The 14,649-nt window shown below is 35.3% G+C and overlaps 3 long non-coding RNA genes and 1 other non-coding gene across 14 annotated transcripts; 2 read left to right on the top strand and 2 right to left on the bottom strand.

Annotated features, from left to right (window-relative positions):
- Positions 1 to 6: 6 nt before the first annotated feature.
- Positions 7 to 2,602, bottom strand: LOC113475334. Its single transcript, XR_003397087.1, has 3 exons — positions 2,553 to 2,602; positions 452 to 2,469; positions 7 to 177 (listed from the first exon to the last, which is right to left on the bottom strand). It is a non-coding gene; the product is annotated as an uncharacterized LOC113475334 (long non-coding RNA).
- Positions 2,603 to 4,518: 1,916 nt separating this feature from the next.
- LOC113475333 lies at positions 4,519 to 7,163 on the top strand. Of its 2 annotated transcripts, none has more exons than XR_003397086.1 (4): positions 4,519 to 6,040; positions 6,111 to 6,583; positions 6,639 to 6,910; positions 7,083 to 7,163. It is a non-coding gene; the product is annotated as an uncharacterized LOC113475333 (long non-coding RNA). The 2 variants fall into 2 exon arrangements; XR_003397085.1 differs by lacking the exon at positions 7,083 to 7,163 and having other exon boundaries at positions 4,519 to 5,150; positions 5,480 to 6,040; positions 6,639 to 6,721.
- On the bottom strand, positions 7,037 to 10,971 carry LOC113475331. Its single transcript, XR_003397074.1, has 6 exons — positions 10,859 to 10,971; positions 10,614 to 10,790; positions 10,358 to 10,467; positions 9,802 to 10,000; positions 8,027 to 8,133; positions 7,037 to 7,709 (listed from the first exon to the last, which is right to left on the bottom strand). It is a non-coding gene; the product is annotated as an uncharacterized LOC113475331 (transcript).
- LOC113475332 lies at positions 8,586 to 13,226 on the top strand. 10 transcript variants are annotated; one of them, XR_003397079.1, is made up of 6 exons: positions 8,586 to 9,048; positions 9,163 to 10,441; positions 10,625 to 10,809; positions 10,906 to 11,439; positions 11,500 to 11,711; positions 12,382 to 13,226. It is a non-coding gene; the product is annotated as an uncharacterized LOC113475332 (long non-coding RNA). The 10 variants fall into 10 exon arrangements; XR_003397082.1 differs by having other exon boundaries at positions 8,587 to 9,048; positions 11,043 to 11,439; positions 11,506 to 11,711; XR_003397076.1 differs by having other exon boundaries at positions 8,589 to 9,048; positions 10,632 to 10,809; positions 11,506 to 11,711.
- The last annotated feature ends 1,423 nt before the right edge of the window (positions 13,227 to 14,649 follow it).

The raw sequence follows: 14,649 nt of genomic DNA, 5'->3' as shown, positions 1-14,649 counted from the left end.
GTTGACCGGCAATCGATAAACAAATGGCTAATTTATCTTTCAGAACATCTGCCAGCTTTTATTTATACATATATAGTTTATGTTTAAGCTCATCATTGTTGTAACCATCTTTACCAAATTACTCATCTTTAGTTACTGATTGCATTATGCCTGGGGTTCTATATATTTACTTCAAATCTGTAATACAACAAATGATTAATGAAGGAAAATTTCTTGTAAAAAAACTAAAATTACATACATAGCGAATAAACAATATCCATATTCTATATTAATACACACGTTATATAATGACACCTACTCTGATAATACCATAACCACGGTAAACCTTTTGTCACGGGCAAAGTGGTCATGTAAACTGGCTTTGTTTAATCCTAATCACAAAAATTTAAAGTATTTACCTTACTAGCCCATAATTAAAGGTAAAAAATACAGAAACAAACGGAGAACTTACTTTTTAATGGTATCGTACAGGCAGACTGCCTTTGGCGCCTTTAAAATTGGGGACAAAACTGAATCAGTCAAGCGTGTCCTATTTTCGCTCTCTGCTGCCTTTAAATCTGATTGAGTCGCGCTCTCTAGTTATATGTATAGCTCAGTGCTGCCAAGTCTGAAGGTGTAGTAATACCATTTGATTTGGCGGAAAGGTATCTCTTTAGAATTTGTGTTTCTTCCTTAATAGAACCCGTTGATATTATTTCATTATAAAATTTCTCAACTTCCTCTGTACATGCGGGATTGGCTTCGCATGAAAGAACATTCTCGATCTTGGCAGAAAATTCCAGATCCCCAGAAGGATACCTGGCCAAGATAGCGTTGGACGCTTTTTTAAATATCTCTGTATAAATATTGCAGAAATATTCTTCAGGGTCGTTGCTTAAAGGTCAACACGTTTCTGCCCCGACGACCAGGGGTGCGAGGAACAGACGGCATCTGTAAGCCTATTTCACGACTGTGTTTGGTGCAGGCTTTATAAAATTGAACAGCACTGTCGGTGTTGTTGTGATCAGTTAAAATAACCAATAACCCCTCTATAAGTCGCCGGCAGCGATCAACTGTTATAGCAGGTGACTGGACGTGGATCGGATTGATGAACCTTAAAATTTATTTTACTAACATTAACATAAAATAAACCGTAAAATCCTCCAGCCCTAACAGCAAAGGTCGGGCAGCCCCTTTGGTGACTGAAGTTCGCGTCGGATCGTTAGCAACCTCATTCAGCCAATCAAGGATATTTTCATATTCCGCCACAAACGTCTTAATTGCTGCATATCGCAGAATCTAACGTGTTGGGCACAAAGGACGCAGAGATTTGTTGGTGTGATGAGATTCGTTGCCGGGAGAGAATTCATTAAAAGCGGCCAAGCGCCTCAGAGAGGATTTAATAAAATTTACAGTACTTGTCAGCATAGCCAAAGCAGTTTTTACGAAAGAATTTACAGTGAATACCTCCTGAACAATTAAATTTATTTGGTGTCCAATACAATACACATACAACATTTTTGGGTATTTTTCCTTCATCCGTTGTTGCACACCGCTTATGTGCCCTCGCATATTTGCCGCTCTATCATATGACTGACCAACACAGTCGTTTAAATTCAAACCACACGTGGTGATTGCGTTTTCTATTTTACTAGCAAGGGTTGACGCATCAGTGTTGGCAGTTTCATAAAAACCAAGAAACTTCTCAAAAGTTTCTGTAACATATAGAGCGTACACAAACGGATACTTGCTCGACTGATGTCGGTGGTTTCGTCTGCGATACTGGCGAAGTTTTTTGCATCTTTTATGGAAGAAAGGATTTTTTGTCGAACTTTATTAGCAATTATTCCCAATATTTCATTTTGTATATCATGCCCCAACCATTTTTGTTTTTCTTGTACATTAACATATATCCAATCATGAACATCATCGTTGTGTCGCGATAAAAGTTTCAGACCATTCAGTAGATTTGATTTGTTATCAGTATGTCCGCGAAGCGCCAACCCTTGTTTAGCGAGATAAATAATGGTGTCGAAGATTGCGTCAGGAGCAAAGCGATTTTTCTGTCGTTTTTTATGTGTTTGTGTTTCCAGCAGTAACCGAGTTTGATCTTGTTGCTGATCTACTAACACAGCCTCTTTACTCTCGAGATGGAGTGCACTGCCGTCGTGTTTCATAAAAGACTTGGCCCATCTTACAATGTCAGGATGATACAGCCGACTGTTTGGTGCAATGCCAGCATTTTGAAGTTGGTGGTTCATAAAAAGCTGTTGCCATTCATTAAGATCTCCTTGATTTTGACCAAATTTTTTCTGTAATATAAAAAATATCAGTACTAATACTATTAATATAATCCATAGAATAAAATTTATAAATATTGGGTAGATGATACAGCCGACTGTTTGGTGCAATGCCAGCATTTTGAAGTTGGTGGTTCACAAAAAGCTGTTGCCATTCATTAAGATCTTCTTGATTTTGACCAAATATTTTCTGTAATATAAAAAATATCAGTACTAATACTATTAATATAATCCATAGAATAAAATTTATAATATTGGGTAGTGGGTACTTACGCTGAAATGATCTTCATTGCCCGGCGCCGTGGCGTAGTGGTTAGCGCGCCTGCCTATAACCCAGAGGTAATGGGTTCAAAGCTCGTCGCCGCTACCATTGTTGGCGTATGTGTCCTTGGGCAAAAGACACTTAACTTGCTCCAACCATTATATATATAATCGTAATATAACGTATATATACTTGCTCCAACCATTATATATATATATTTAATGTAATATTGATTGGAGCTGCAGAATGTCCTTTGTTATATATTCTGCTGTTAGGATCTTGCTTCGCTAGTCAATATAAAACAGCCATTTTTCTAAATATACATAAAAGGGTAAAATACATAAAAGGGTAAAATTTACTCGATTTTGTGTCACCGGTGCCATGTAATGTACCTTGGCTCCACTTCATTGCTCTACAACTTGGTGTAAACGTTTAAAATAAATTTTCGGTTCTGCAGGCCTTCTGTTTGGTAACTCTCTTGGCTTATAATTGTCTGGCCTCTCTTTAAATTCTGCACTGGCCTTTGGTAAGTTAGACTTTGATTTTCCTGTTGCCGAAGGCAAAATGACATTCACGAATGGCCGCACTAAAACAATATGTCATCTTTAATCCTGATTGGAAAGTAAGCTTTTTATGCTGGACATTGCAACAGAACTTTAATTCACACCACTTCCCACTATAGATCTCAGTATAACATACAATGAAATAACTTCTTAAAACAAAAGCAATTACATGCATCTTACCGTTCCCTCGAAAAATAAAAATAAATAAAGTGACGCACCTTAAACAGCGGTTTGCAGATGAAGTACATTAACCGCAATGAAATAACTTCTTAAAACAAAAGCAATTACATGCATCTTACCGTTCCCTCGAAAAATAAAAACAAATAAAATGACGCACCTTAAACAGCGGTTTGCAGATGAAGTACATTAACCGCATGCATATATTCAGTCAGGTCTGCGGGTTAGTAGGATAGCCTACCTGAACTTTTACCTATCAATACAGGACTAACTTCCTAGGTGCGCTTAAAACCTTACTAATTAAGTCACCACCATGTAGTATTAAGCATGTTTACATGTCGATAACCGCTGTTCAAACAGTAAACTTTCATCTAATTACGTCGCACTGTTCAATATGCTCATAAAGTTTACCGATTTTGCATACGGATTACGTGAAGCGTACGGATTACGTTTTGCATACGGATTACGTGAAGCGTGACGATGTTTAGTTCAAGTAAAATTTGACATAGCCCTGGAGCATATTTACGTTTTGCATACGGATTACGTGAAGCGTGACGATGTTTTAGTGTTATTCAAGTAAAATTTGACATAGCCCTGGAGCATATTTGTTGTTTAGTGTTATTCAAGTTAAGTAAAATGTGACACCCTGGAGCCTATTTGTTGTTTAGTGTTATTCAAGTAAAATGTGATAGCCCTGGAGCATATTTGTTGTGTTATTCAAAGTAAAGTGTGATAGCCCTGGAGCATATTTGTTGTTTAGTGTAATTTAAGTAAAATTTGACATAGCCCTGGAGCATATTTGTTGTTTATGGTATTTAAGTAAAATTTGACATAGCCCTGGGGAGCATATTTGTTGTTTAGTGTCATTCAAGCCCTGGAGCATATTTGTTGTTTAGTGTTATTTAAGTAAAATTTGACATAGCTCTGGAGCATATTTGTTGTTTAGTGTTATTTAAGTAAAATTTGATAGCCCTGGAGCATATTTGTTGTGTTATTCAAAGTAAAGTGTGATAGCCCTGGAGCATATTTGTTGTTTAGTGTAATTTAAGTAAAATTTGACATAGCCCTGGAGCATATTTGTTGTTTATGGTATTTAAGTAAAATTTGACATAGCCCTGGGGAGCATATTTGTTGTTTAGTGTCATTCAAGCCCTGGAGCATATTTGTTGTTTAGTGTTATTTGGAGCATATTTGTTGTTTAGTGTTATTTAAGTAAAATTTGACATAGCCCTTTAGTGTTATTTAAGTAAAATTTGACATAGCCCTTGAGCATATTTGTTGTTTAGTGTTATTCAAGTAAAGTGTGCATAGCCCTGGAGTCCATAAACATACGTGCAATAAGTTTTGAAACCATTGCAACCTTTAATATTCGAGACTTGGAAAGAAGTTGAAGCAGAAGCAGCTGCAGTTCAGGTTAACACAGACTGTGTAATAAAAAAAATGGTGAATAAATATGCCTTACTGGTGGTTTAATAGTTGATGGGGATGGAAGAGCGGATTCCCCAGGTCACTGTGCTAAATTTGGCACATATACAATAATTAATTTACGAAACAACAAATTTATTGCTCTAAATCTTGTTAGCTGATTATACTGTGTTTTCTAAATTTGGCACATATACAATAATGAATTTACGAAACAACAAATTTATTGCTCTAAATCTTGTTAGCTGATTATACTGTGTTTTCAGAGTAATGAAGTGGCCAACAGCAAATGCCATGGAAAAAGAAGGTTTCTTGAGCAGTATTGAAAATATAAAAAGCTAAGAATTGGTTATTCAAGTCATTGTGACTGACAGGGCACCCGGAAATTATAAAATACATACGTGAAGTCAATAAAACATTATTTTGATGTCTGGCATGTTGCAAAAGGTATGTTGAAAAATGACAACGGTAATTCCCCAGTTGTGTGTATGCCAGGCGAGACAATTGCCACATGCCAATAACGCGTTTTTTATTGTTTTGCTACACGTGTTTTCCTGTGCCGTACAAACCTCATACATCTATGTGCAATCTTGTTGTGGAGTTGAATAGAGTGTGCGTCGGGGCAATTAGGAACAGCGTCGTCGCGAGGCTGCATAACGTGAACTCGCAAAACAACTTATAAGCTGCCCCCCACAAATTTAACATGACTGACTTCTGTGTTTCTTAATATATAGAGCAAAAATTGTTAACATTTTACTATTTCATATTTGTTACAGGTTACAAGTAAACCAGGGAGAAATAACTTTGAAAAATTAGCTTACTCTAATTGTCCAGCCTCTTTTCAAGTCAGTATGGATGGAATCTCATTTGCAAGTGGTCATTTTTCACTCTCAAATGAACTTATTTTATCGCTGGGAAAACAGCACAAGAAAAAATAGAAAGCTGGCTAAAGTACTTGGTGATGATGAGGCACAGCCACCTGCCTTACGAGCACAGCCTTAGATGAAAGCAAAAGCGCCAAACGGTTGTGTGGATTGGAATCATGTGCAAGAAAATGCATAAGAAGAATGCAATACGATATCCTGGCTTTAGAAGAGTATAAAAAAAACAGTCCCGACATGGTTCATGCAATTTCACTGATAAAAAAAAACTTATTTAGCACAGCGAACACAGATCAACGAAAATGAGGTTGTTAAGAAGGTTTTGGAAAAGTGGCCATTTCTACGGTATCCTATATTTTTGCTCCAGTATTTATGGTACCTTGTTTTCTTTATAAATAAAGAAGACGTGACAGATTTGCCCTGTGACATGGCAAGACGAAGTGTAGACGTCTACAGGTTTGCTTATTTTATTGTTTTATAATTCTCTAAAATAAAAATCTCGTTGGTAATGAAACATTCATTGTAGAGTTTTAAAATTGTAGAAATAAGCAAACAGTTGTTTCGACCATTGACAAAATTCAACGTGAATGTATGCTTACCGAAGTCAACAGAAATAATCAATTTCACATTTGATGAAGACCACCAGTTCTGTGTTTTTTTGCATCCAGAATGTATGCTGTTCTGTGTTTTTTTGCATCCAGAATGTATGCTTGATAGAATCAGAAATCAATAACTGCATACTGTGTGTACTAAGAGGTTCTTGTTGCCGTGGTAAATATTATGATCGCTAATAGTAATCTTTACAAAATGTTAATAAAGTAATGTATTTTGGCAGTTCTCTTGCAACTAGTGAGAAGTTTAAGCTGGTTGTTTTGAAGACCAGTGCTTTTGGATTGCGATGATTTTTTCCTGGGATAAACCCGCATGTTTTTGTCTTTATTATAACTTCAACATGGAGTATCCAACAAAAGCAGTCGCAACATTAGAATTTATTCAGAGGTGAGACATTAAAATTTAGCTGATAAGTACTCCAATTAACTTGAAAACCTTGTAGGTACTTTGCATGCATCAACTTTAAAGGATCAAAGTGTGCAACGTCAGGACATCACAAGCATGCCCACCTTAAAGTGCTCAGCCAAAGCTTTGCTTAAAGAGTATGATATATATATGGGCAGGCAACTGTCTAATTTCCATTAGAAAGAATTGAAATTTGGTGATTCAAATCACACAACATTGCTTTCATATGCAAAATCACGCATTTACGCTGAACATTGCCATTTAGTATTATCGCTGTTATATTTTTGTCTTAAAAAGTGAAATCAAGTTGTTTATACTTTTGATTGCAATATTCATTAACTAGGTCATTTAGGAAGAAATGAAATTGGTGAGTCAAAACACACAACATTGCTTTCATATGCAAACTCACATTTACGCTAAACATTGCCATTTAGGAGTATTATCGCTGTTATTTTTTTGTCTTATGAAGTGTTAAATCAAGTTGTTTATGATTTTGATCGCAATATTCATTAACTAGGTAGCATTGTCAACATTAACTAAGTAGTAGCATTGTCAGCATTAAAACTGTAACTTTCTTTATGACCTCAAAAAAGTTCTTTACCTATTATTCTACCAACAGTTTCCGAACGTTTCATGAGCGTTTTACTGTCTCATCCGCAAAAGGTACTGTAAAACTGCCTGTGTTTTGCAAAAATAACATGTAGTTTAACGGTAAGTTTTACTGAAATTACACTACGTGTACTAATTTACGTGTGTAATCTACTGTAAAACTACCCATCATTTCGCAGTTTTACTGTGAATGTAAACGTAAATTTTCGATTTTGAAAGCGGTTTAACTAAAATTGTACACTGTAATATTACTTTGCGAATTTAACAGCGATTTTCACATTTCTACCAGTGTATGGTTGAACATCTCATGCATTCTTTATTTAAAACAATGAAAACAATAAATGTTAAAACAACATAACTCTTGCATGAGTCATATATTGTATGAAACAGACCATTTGAACTGAATGATGAAATATTCTTGCAAATGTTGTTAAACTGTCTCTACAATGTTGTTCGCTTACATACTTTTGATCAGTACTGATGGAACCTTTTCCTATACCTATCGAAAGTTCTGATCAGCTGTGTAGTTATGGATGCACATTACAGAATTTCGAATCTAATTATTACGGGATTCGGTATTCTATTTAATGACGTCATCACACGTCATCTCATAACTATAGTAACAAATTTTTAATCTTAATAATTTAAAAAAATACGCACGTCGCTTCACACGAACGATTTATATATCGGTGAAATACCGGTGCTTTTTTACTTACCGATTATCGGTAGAACGTAAATATCGGTCGATAATATCGGTAAACCGATATATCGGTCGACCTCTAAATTTACTAGTTTTATGCTATTAATTGAACAAACCTTATACTTAGTTCCACCTTGTTTATGAAGGGCATGTTTTAATGCTTCACCTAATTCGAACTCCACGTCTTTCATTCTAGCAGCAGAATGTAGCTTCAGGCAAGCATCTAGATAATAATATAATTTATACAATACTGCATGAATAAAAAAATGTTTAACATTGCAGTGCCAATTAGTTTCTTAAATTAATACATTCAACCTAACACTTAAACAAAAAAACAAACCGGTTAGAATTTACAAAAAAACAAACCGGTTAGAATAAAATTCTAAGGATGCAGAATGGTAGTTTTCCCTTCCTGCCTTTGAAGCTGTGGAATGACCATAGTTGATTGGTTTGAAACCAGAGTGCACACTCTGATTTACCGCTATGGTTAATTGCGCAGACTCGTCACGCTTGAATGTGCCGATCCCATGAATTGATCGTTAATTAGAATTAGGAGCGTTTTCGCCAAACGTATATAAAACGAATAAAAGCGCTATTGAATCATTACTCAGCAAAAAATCGCGAAAAAATTAAAAAAGAAATTTAGTAGCGCGGCTACTCCACAGGAAAGCATGCATATGAGCGTGACCAATATTTTGTTGTTAATTTTTGTGGCACCGTGAAACAAATAATTTTAAAGACTGTGTTGTACGTAATATAATTCTACCGTTTTTGTAGGTAAAAGCATATTAAATTTTGTAAAAGCATATTAAATTTTATTTACAAAATGGTATGTTCAAGTAAAGCTATTCCAGCTCAGATACAGTTATCAGCTACAGATATACAGAATATTTATAATCTAGCAACAGAGATGCTTCGGCCATACCATACTTCTCATACCCCATCAGACCTAACCATGCCTCACTCAACCATGTGCAAAATTTATTGGTGAAATAATGGAGAAGTTTAATAAGGGTTCAAGTCTTCCAAAGTTGTACACTTTGTATCCAAAATATTGTTTGAATGCGTCTCAACTGCTTGGGATTTCCTCAATTTTATGCTGCACAGTTGTTGATAAAGCTGTTTGATGCAGTTGTAGGTTACAACAAAAATAAGTCAGAGAATGTAGTTGCAGGCGTAGATGCAACAGTTGTAGGTTACAACAAAAATAAGTCAGAGATTGTAGTTGCAGGCGTAGGTGCAACAGTTGTAGGTTACAATAAAAATAAGTCAGAGATTGTAGTTGCAGGCGTAGATGCAACAGAAACCGGTATAGTTTGTAAGTAAATGCTGTAGTTAAGTTGGTATACTACGTTTTAGAGATTATTGAATATATTGGAGGATTTTCATTGAGAAAAGCAAAAAAGAAATTTCCAGAATCCAGAGAGGTTATTAGTTGTTATCAAAGGAGGAGCCTGAAGGTAGTTTTGCACATTTAATGGAAAAGGATGGAAAACACCTCCTATTTCCAACTGAGCAATTGATGCAAATGTTGATAAAACAGTTTACATCCACAATATAAAAACCAGTAAGTTTATAAAGGAGATGAATTTCAAAATAATTTTAAGTAAGCTGAAACAGGATCCTTTTTTTACAAATTTTTGTGACATGCTGTGCAGTGAGTCTGGGCAAAACAAGCTTATCATTGTTAAAGTTTTATGTTTCATTGCAGAAATATTTGTTAAGGTATTAGGACACAACTTCGCAAAATATGCTTTTCGTAGTTATAAAACCAAAATCATCAAAGTTTACACCTGGTTTAATAGGCACTTTAAAAAATATAGGTAAAAGTTAGAATTCAAAACTAGTTTTCTTTGAAATTCCTACAATTACATTGACATAATTTACTCACTTCGTTGGTGAAATGAGTGCTTTTAAAACTTGGTTTGTTTTGGCATTGGTTCGTTACAAACACTTGTCCAAGGTTTTATTTTTTCCGAAGGTTGTGTTCCCACCTTTTATCTTTTTAATAATATTACGCTGTGATATTGCTGTCACCCGTATCCTATTTGACTAATGTCCGGATTGGTATTTCGTCGCATGTAAGACCGCTGTGACGAAACATAAAAAAGTTGTTATTGGCAGTAAGACATCTCATAGATATAACTTGTAAATAAAGTAGCAAAGGAGAAAAAGGATTGAAGCGAAACAACATTTAAAAACGTGTTTTCAATTAACGTTTCGAGTGCAGAATGGTGCGTTGGGTAAAGTTGCGTTAATATAGCCAGATTAGCCTTTCATCATCGATTAAGCGAATTGGATCCTTAGCAGTGCAAGAAACAATATTAAACCTGAGCGAATTGGATCTTTAGCAGTGCAAGTAACAGTATTAAACCATCTAAAGGGGACAATTCATAGTAAATTTGTACTTATTATAGGTTAGTATGTTAAAATGTATAATAGCCTACTTGTCCATTAGCAAAACATACTTTGCGGTACCATCGGCACCAACAACATCTCGCTCCAAGGCAATACCAACTCTCAAGCTCAAGGTTTGTTTTGCAATTAGAACACTCATCTGAAGTATAAGAGTAAGTTGTTACAATTATAACAGTTACAATTATAACAACATATTTGTATAGAGAGTAAGTTGTAACAATTATAACAACATATTTGTGAGAGTAAGTTGTTACAATTATAACAACATGTTTGTATAGTAACTACTTTGTTGCAAGAATTTAGGTTCATGTGAAAGAGTGCCAAATTTGTCTTGTGAAGTGGGGTTTTGGAATCCAAACTAAACAATTCTTGAATGTGGGTCCACAGTATCTTTGCCATCCTTATGCATGTTGTATTTGGTACCTCCTGGCTTAGAAGAGAGTACAGAGAATTTCTTGCTGTCTGCAAATCAATCAAATGAGTATATGCGTGTTTAATGTTTGTTTACAAAAAACACATTTTTTGCTAACCTTTAATAGGTGACTAGTATCGCTGATATTAAATATTGGGTTTTCAGGTCTACATGGATTTGGGGCAGCATACGACTTTACAAGAATATCCAATTTTGATCCATTTATGAGTTCAAAAAATTTCCTATTAGATGATGCTCCATCTGCGATAACGGCATTTATGTGGACATTCCTCATCTCACAGATTGTTACTGCTTCCCAAAACATTGAAGCCAGTTGGTATGCAGGAGTAGTGGTAGTAGGCCACCAGGACAGAGGAATGAAAATCTCCTTTTTGAAAGTGTTGAGGATTGCTACATACTGCATATATGTGTGGCTAATGAAGAATTACAGATTCTATCTCCATAATCAGTGAACCCGACAAGTTTACCACAGCGATAAACAAGATTTTCCTTCACTGTAGACGAATTATTATTTATTAAATCATGTATTTAAAAATATTTTTGCAACATTAAACATTTCATTTCATCCACAGTAAATTAGGCTTCAATGAAAATTTTAAGATTGTTCAGTTGATGAAAAGCAAGTTCATTAATTCCACATGAGCTGGTGCCAATGTTTCTTTACACAAACAAAATCAGGTAATGGATATTACTTAATTTTATTTGTTTGTCAATTTTCATACCTATACTGACGCAAAGTTTTAGATGATGGCAAGATGAGGACCACCTGTGCTGATCAACTGACTATATGCAGCAGGGGAACGGGGATACAGTTCTTTAGCCCAGCGGATAATGTCAGGATGATATCGTCTGCCATTTGTGCTCCTAGATGCATTCTCACATTGATTTGTAAAAAATATCTTCTGCCAGTTATTCATTTCGCCAGACTCATTTTGAACCATGTTCTAAAGGTATGATGTTTGTATTATGTTTTAGTCATACTTTTGAATGTAGTATAAAAATAAATTGCAAACAATAGCTTTGGGTACCTTATATCTTGATGAAGGTTTTCATCAACTATAAGTGCAGTCCCACTTGTGTCTGCAATACTTTTTTTCGTGCAGTATAAAGGTATGATGTTTGTATTATGTTTTAGTCATACTTTTGAATGTAGTATAAAAATAAATTGCAAACAATAGCTTTGGGTACCTTATATCTTGATGAAGGTTTTCATCAACTGTAAGTGCAGTCCCACTTGTGTCTGCAATACTTTTTTCGTGCAGTACTTTTTGTTGTATTTTGTTTTTATCTCGTACCGCATGCAATTTAAGCATGTGTATCCATGCATGAGGTGGCTGAAACTTTAAAGCCAAAGATTATCTCGTTAATGTTATTATATTACAAATAAATCTCACCATACACTTGACAGGTTGGTGAGCGCATTAATTTTGTTGCTGTAATGCAGTCTGATTGCCACGATTGTATAAAGTGGCTTTTAGTGTTTTTTTTATTTCAGTCGTTGCACCTTTGCACATAATGTAGGTTTGAGCATCGCCTGTGTGTTAAACAGGACAGTTTAATACTTGAAAATGTTGTTCTCTAAAACGGATTGTGTTTTATTAATTAAATATATTTACATAGAAAGGAGTACAAAGTGGAAGTGCGAATATCAAGAAGTGCAAGATCCATCACTCGCCATCTGTGAAATGCAACCCAGTTTACTGCTAATGCTGGATCAATGCAGATACTGAAAATCGGTTTATATTATAGTATTTGTCTATTATTAATCTGTTACATTTTGAAAGTTAACTAAACAACAGTCTGAAACCTCATCATTGGCTGTATAAAACTCTCCCCATGTAATTCTGCCCAAAACTTCCCTCCTCTTAAAGTGTAACTCCAACTGTCTAAATATACAAGATTTAAAAATTGTCTGAACTTGATATTTCTCATCACACCCTGCAATGATGGTGATAGTTGTTTCCAGGATTTTATTAGATCATCAATATTCCGATGTCTTACTGTAACTGGGCAATTCTTTACGTAATGTTGGTGCCTTTCGAATTTTCTTTAGAATGTTTTTGTTTAATTGGATTAGCCATTTTTAAATAAATTAACCACTGCTGATTTCGGATGAGACTTTTGGGGCTTCTTTACGTAACCAACCTTTTTGATTTTTTAAATTTTATTACTTCAGAATTCCTGAAGTGCTGTTCACATATTGCTGCCCTGAATGTAAAGACAGTGCTTACTTATTTTAGATACACTTCTTAAACAATGAACACTAACGATTCCTATGGAGCATGTTGTCATTTTTCATTGGGTCTCGTAATGTCAAAATAAATTTTTAAGTTGTTCGCCGTGTAATCTTTCACACTCTGTTCTTCCAAATTCTGGTCTTCTTATAGTAAATAAAGAAAATTTGTTTTTACTGTGAGTTGTATAACTGCAACCCTGAATACAACAATTGCTGCTCATCTTTTAAATATAATTTTCTTTAGTAGTACCTGTTTATATTATAAATTTTATTGTAATAAAGTTTGCACAGTAAAAAAACGCAAAATGTTTTAATAAAGTTCAATGTTCAATATATAAAGTTAACGCAATTGGATGCAGTAATATACGCTATCCGGGATAAGAATTTCTTTGGTTCGTACAGACTATGTCGTGACAGCAGCAGATGTATTCAATGATTAATTTTAATGTTATATTTCTAAATAATAAACAATATGAAGATTTCAGAACGATTAAGCAAAAACTCTTTTAAACTACAATCATTATATACTGGTTCAGCGAAGTATACATTTTTCGTTTTAAGATGTGGCGTTGCTCTTGGCAACTGTCACATGGGATCGGCGAAATCAAGCGTGACCCGTCTATCGAAGAAACAGGAGTGTGCACTCTATTATATTAGTTCTCTATGGTTCCACAGTTTCTAAGAATGCGTCGCACTGTGTCCCCAACACGATTACCCTGAAGCTTTCGGAAGTATCTGAAACGAAAAGCAGTACTTTATATTCACAGTAAGGATGTGCCAAGGCGAACCCGAATAGATTCGCCGAATAACGGCACAATTTTGATATTCGCGCGAACCCGAATATTGCGCGAGATTCGTGTACGAATATTTATTACGCACGTGACGATGCTTTACTCGTTGACACAACAGGTTTCTTACGTGATTGCACCATGCTGTCTGTGACGTAACACGTGTGTGACGCAAGCAAGTGTGGTATATATGTGTAGAATGATAGTCAGCTCATTTTCTATCGAGTCAATAAGCTTAATTGCATGCTGTTTCCACGAAAAAAATGTCTAAAAAATCAGGCGTATGAAGTTATTTTGAAAACGACAAACACAAAGCTGTTTGTAACGTATGTAATGCGAAGATAAGCAGAGGCAAATCTTCGTACACAACCTCGGCTTTTTTCAAGCATTTACTGCGTCATGGTATCAGTATTGCCGCTGAAGGTACGTCCGAGCTCTCTACTTTGGCAGTTTCTACAAAAAGGCCAAGACAATCAACAATTGGAGAGGCAATGTTTTAAATACGAAGTTTAAATCCTCACATCCCACGTCACATAAAATTACTCGCATGATAGCTGAAATGATTGCCGTCGATTTCTTATCTTTTTCTATTGTGGAAAATTGGGGATTTCAACGTTTATTGGAAGAACTGAAGCCGCGTTATCAAATTCCAAGTAGGAAATATTTTACTAAAACTGCCATTCCAGAGTTATATAAAAAAGTTCAAAGTCGTGTTAGCGGTTTATTGTCCACAGCTGCTGGACCAATCTGTGGGAGAACTGACATTTGGACTAGTATCCTAAATGTTGCATATATGAGCTCGACGACACACTTTCTGAGCTGGAATAAGGGTGATCCGAAAAGATTCTCGTTCGTGTTGGCTTG

Source organism: Ciona intestinalis, unplaced genomic scaffold (genome assembly GCF_000224145.3).
Source record: "Ciona intestinalis unplaced genomic scaffold, KH HT000230.1, whole genome shotgun sequence".
NCBI classification, from domain to species: Eukaryota; Metazoa; Chordata; class Ascidiacea; order Phlebobranchia; family Cionidae; genus Ciona; species Ciona intestinalis.
The sequence above is the reverse complement of the archived record's forward strand: the minus strand, read 5'-3'. Positions and strand labels throughout refer to the sequence as shown.